Raw genomic sequence first — 6,000 nt, 5'->3', positions numbered from 1 at the left:
CTTGAAAGTGAAACTAACTGTGTAACAACATAACTTGATTTTTCGATTGAGGTTATGATATCCTTTACTTTTACAAATGTCTATAATATGCTTTAGTTTTGTTATCATTGCTTAAACATCATTGTATCTTACATAGTCAGCTTACTATAAACGAACTGTATTTGGATAAAAGTAGGTTAAAACATTATCCTGTATAGAAAATATAGTTAAAAATGTGCATGAAAAGATCCTAAGTTTGTTTCACATGTACCTCAAAAAGTATTTGACATACAATAATGATAAATTACAAGAATCGTATCCAGCATGTGAAGTTGTGCATCTGGGGTCTTGTTAGAGATTTCACTCACCTAGACCAGAGTTATGGCCCTTGACTTAGTCAAACATATTCATTTAAGGTCATAAAATTTTGTATCGCTTGTATCTTAAAATGTATTTTGACCTACAAACATGTGAAGTCGTGCAACTAGAGTTTGTTCCGGATTTCTGTCGGTCAGAACAGAGTTATGGCCATTGATTGTAAAATACGCATTAAGTGCATACAGGTTTGTGTCGCATGTCTCTCAAAAATATTTTACTTAAAGTAATAAAACATTAGAAGATTGTTATATAGCATGCAAAGAACCGCCTCGGTAGCCTAGTGGTAGAGCGCCCGCCTCGAGTGCGGGAGGTCGTGGGTTCGATTCCCGGTCGCGTCATATTTATCATGTCACGTGCCTACGGCGTGATATTCCAATGAGGCAGCACTATAATGTTGGGCATTATGCTCTTTGCTACAAGTAGACACTGTCGTTTATATGACTGAAAAATTGTTGAAAAAGACGTTAAACCCGAACACACAGACATATAGCATGCGAAGTTGCGCATCTTGTGTTCTGTTTGGAAATTTACTCCACCAGACCATTTAATTAAGGTCATTGTCTTAATGAAGAAAACACATAAGTGCTGCATATATCTTTAAAGTATTTCAACTAGAGTGATAGTCCTTGACTTAGTCAAAAACATACATTAATAAAATATAAGAGGAGTGTTCCTTTATTTGTTCGTTTTGTCCTCGTGTGTTTGCTTTGTGTGTATGTGTGTGTGTGTGTGTTGTCATTGTGCACTTATGCGTGCTGTGAGTTTCGATTTGGGGAGGCTGTGTTTGGAACGTGACATTCCCTGTTTGATGTTTATCCTTTTTTATATATAGCATGATAAGTTGTGCACCTGGTGTTTTAATTGGGATTTCACCCAGCCAGACCAACGTTAGGGTCATTGACCTTGTGACAAATAGACATTAAGTGCTTTAAAGTTGTGTTGCATATATCTTAAAATTATTTCCCCTAGAGTCATGATACCATGACAGTAACAGGAAGGGGGAGCACCAGTTTCCTATTGTCACAATTCTAGTTTCTTATCATATCAATTTTCAATATATTTAATGCCTGTCTAGACGGCATTTTCAAATCTGTTAAACAAGTTGTTATACATGTATATGTTATACTCTGTGAATGAACATCATCATATTTAGCGAATTGTCATAAAATCTCACTGAACTGAGACTGAGAGTGTATACTGAATTTAGATACTAGTCTACAAACTGCAGCATCTGATTGGTTATTTCTTTACACAAATTTGAAATTGACCAATGACAAGGCAGTATTTCGAGACTGGTCTCCGGCTACTCGATTTTACAACTATGGACCCTGTTTCACCTTTAAATAGTAGAAAAGTTGAGATCCGCATGAATAGGATTTAAGCATCTTCAGAACATTGCAAGTGAAACTGAATTTGGATAAATGTTAATAAAATAAAATTTTGCAATTCAAAACAGTGTACATTTAGATGTAGCACGCAACTACATTAAATTGGCAGTCGGGTTTTACCTATTACATTAAGGATTACATGTACCTGCATGTTCACCTTTTGAAATGCAAATAACCCTCAAATGATTGTTTTTGAATAGCATTTTTTCTCTGTATTTATTTTTTGATTGTATATCATGGTTGATATTTCATTTTTGCATTTTTTTTTAATTACTGTATTCCTGTAGAAATTTGTTTTTTTCTGATAAATTGAATTTTTCAGAAGAAAAACAAACTAGGTTTATTTTAAATATATTCAACTTGCTTTATATATCAAATGATTTTATATAAAAAGCTACAACCACCATAAAACGAGATATTAGTAAGAATTCTTCCAGTTTTCAGTAGTATTATTTATTTATAATGTATTTTATTATCAACTTGCATATATTAAACCTAACACACAGTACTGTTTATGCACACATGCATTAGTGATGTGCAGAATGATCATGGCATGGGAGACCAATGAATAAATGGTCCATATAATATCATATCAGTCAAAAACGTTCATCGTTGATTACTATCGATGTCCTAATAATGCTCACAAAATAGGCTAAATCTATCAAAATTGCCGTTTTGAACTGTTACTGTGTTTTTAAAAATGATTTCTATCAAGACAGAATTGGACAGCTGACAATTCATTGGCATTGTTTTCAACATTAACCAAACTTACTGGAATTATGTAACTGACCAAAATCAAAATGTTTGGCGTTTTTATCCTCTTTTGGTCAAAATTGACACATCACATGATTTATCAGTGATCATGCATTTTTGTACTGATTAATAACTTATTATTATTATTATTATTATATACCACATTTATATAGCACTCTTTTCATATAAAAATACGTTCAAAAGTGCTTTACATAAAAACATTTATATAATGTTCAATAAAAAAATGGGAATTGAACTATTATAGAAGAAATTAAAATTACATTACGGTAATAAGATACCAAGCATTTTAAATTGGAAGGTAGGCAGATCAAAATATGAAACAAAAATACAATATCATAAAACATTAACTGACCTATCAAAGACACAGGTCAGAGCAGAATAGAACAGAAGATATCTTACATTTTGAACAGACAGAATTAAACAGTATGATGTCTGCGAAATGCATCACAGCATGCAAACCGACCCGGATGATTGGGTCAATCCCTACCTAAACGGTCCGGAGAACATCCATGATACATCCCACAGAAAAAATAAACACCGCCAACATTATTCTGTCACACTGGAGTTCTTAATTAAAGTAATTAATTGGCCGGCAAAGTACCTTCATTATAAATCAGGTAATCAGTGAGATGTTAGTTGCCAAAGAATTGTATGAAATAATGCGTCTTTAGCGCTTTTTTGAAACTTTGCACGGTCTTGCACTCTCTTATGCCAGATGGGAGGGCATTCCATAACCTCGCAGCAGCTGTCTGAAAGCTCCTGTCACCAAATCGTATTGTTCGACATTTGGGCACCACTAGTTTTAATGCATTGTTCTGCGATCTCAGATTTCTGGATGGTGTATATATTTCTAGCATGTACGCTACATAAGCTGGTGATTGATCTTTGAGTGCCTTAACGTGGTCAATTTCAATGATTCTTAACAGTAATAAACAAAATAATCTAATGTTCACCAATATATTTGGTAGTTATTGTTCAAATTTTGTACCGTGTAGTTTCAAACTTGTTGTTGTTGAACGTAACTATTTTTGGCTTGACTATTTACAGAACAGCACTCAACTGCCAATTGCAAGCAGCCAGGTTTGGTTAAGTTTTCATATGTATCTCGTATCTCATTTTAGATTGAAACTTATAACACTTGATAACATGCAATACACAGTACAATAACTTTGTTTTGCTGCTTCGCAGAGCTAAGTCCCTAAATTGCTTGACAATATTTTTAGTTTGATCTGTCATCTCATTAAGTATCACTAGAGGGTAAAGTTTTAAGATTCAATTGTGTTCTTGTTTCTGTCTAAATTTTTCATTATATTTAGTTTTTTATTATAAAATGTTTGGATAAATATAAGAGGCATATCTTGTAAACTATGGTGACATATTTCTGCATACGATAACCAGATAAGTTTCGCGAAAATGTATCGAGTTTCACGAAAAACAGAAAAGTTATCGCGGAAACATAAAAGCTTTTAGCGAAAACGTAAAAGCTTTTCACGAAAAAACTACAAATATTAAGAGGAAATATGTGTGTTAGTGCCCACTTCTGCACAAGAAAACCAGATAAGTTTCGCGAAAATGGACCAAACTTTCATGAAAGATGGTAAAGTTTTCACGAAAACATTTTATTTGGGCTGACGTAACGGATGAACAGGGCAGTAACTCCAGGGAATATAAAAATAACAAAAAGAAGTCAAACAATTCCATGCATTTCCAATTTAAACATCTACTGTATAATATATCAAAGGGTCCTGTTTCACAAAACAATTTTTTGTCGTACAGACATTTACGCAACAGTCGTAGTAAGTTGCGAATTCAAGAAAATATTTGGTTAATATAGCTGTCGGTATAAAGCCTCAATAAAATGCAGAATATGTGTGTGTTTTTCGTTACGCATTGCAAAACACTTTAAATTGAAAAATGAAAATATCTCACCATATTTATATGTTATCAGACTATAAGTATACACTTCATGGCAAGAAACTGTCAGGAAACGTTTCGCACATATTCCATACAGCTGTGCTCAAAATTCAACTGACAGCCTTTAAATCTACATTACATTTGTATACCGTCTATTTCCTTACGAAATTTAGTTAGTAAGTACTGCAATATTGCATGAATTAATTGTTAAAAATCGCCAAAGTATACCTGACCTTAATGAATTAATTCGGAGCTAAGCATCAGTTATACGCAGGGGCCTTTTGTATTATAATACATGGCAAGGGTGTGATTCCGTGTTCCTGATCGCATCTTCGGGGCCTCCGTGGCCGAGTGGTTAAGGTCGCTGACTTCAAATCACTTGCCTCTCATCGATGTGGGTTCGAGCCTCACTCGGGGCGTTGAATTCTTCATGTGAGGAAGCCATCCAGTTGGCTTACGGAAGGTCAGTGGTTCTACCAAGGTGCCCGCTCATGATGAAATAATGCACGGAGGGGCACCTGAGGTCTTCCTCCATCATCAAAGCTTGACCTATAATTATGTCGGTGCGACGTTAAACCCAACAAAATAAATAAACAACCGCATCTTCGAAACACACTGAAGAAACAATGCTATTTGTCAATATCTAATTATGTTGGAATGTCTGTAATGACAGATAGATACAGCCGATTGCAAAAGCTCATAATAGCTTTTATTTATTTGTTATAGTCTTGTCATCTTAAAGTAAACCTTATCTTACTAGAGATTTTCAACTTACTTCGACGCGGACTGCGGACAGCGGACTGCGTACTTACAGTAGGGGTTTTCTCAAAATATTTAAAGGTTCGCAAGAAAAAAGATACTTATTGTATATATGTTTCTTTTACCTGTATGTATAGTTACTTTTGCCTTCATTGTAGAAATTAGTGTATTGTGATATAATTATCTGCTATATACAATACATACGTTTGAAATTATATGGATAGTGAACAGGCTACATTTAACACATGTAATCGCAATTTTCAGATGTCATACTCTATTATTTTTAGTTCATGTCACATTTAAACGAGTCGGCTACATAAATGTCTACATGTAGGATGCCTCTAGATTCAGTTTAATACCGGCACTCTGTCGCATTTTACTTGCCTTTAGCATGTTCTTCAAATATCCGTATGCTTTAACATTTTGTTTTGATATTGAGACATTTCTTCTGCGCGACGCTAACGACTTCGAATCCCCAGTGCAACGATAATACTTCAACTTAATATGTTCATGCATTAAAAAAGTCAACTTGAAACATGGATTTGAAGATAACGGCAATTCCTATAAAAAACAACAGTTTGGGTTTCATTTGTGTCCGTCCATACGGTTCCTAGACTTGTATTTCTTAGCAACAACCACTGGCACCAGAACAGAAAGAAAATGTCTCTGTACATGTTATACCCTACCCCTAGGTATTCTTTAAGAACCATGGTCATGAACGGGAAAATATACTAACCCGTTTCAATCGTACATTTCTCAACTTAAACGCGCAGTTCGGTGAATGGGTACCTAGTATATTGAACAAGCG

Source organism: Mercenaria mercenaria, chromosome 2, assembly GCF_021730395.1.
Source record: "Mercenaria mercenaria strain notata chromosome 2, MADL_Memer_1, whole genome shotgun sequence".
In the NCBI taxonomy this organism is placed as follows: domain Eukaryota; kingdom Metazoa; phylum Mollusca; class Bivalvia; order Venerida; family Veneridae; genus Mercenaria; species Mercenaria mercenaria.
This window is presented reverse-complemented; position numbering follows the sequence as displayed.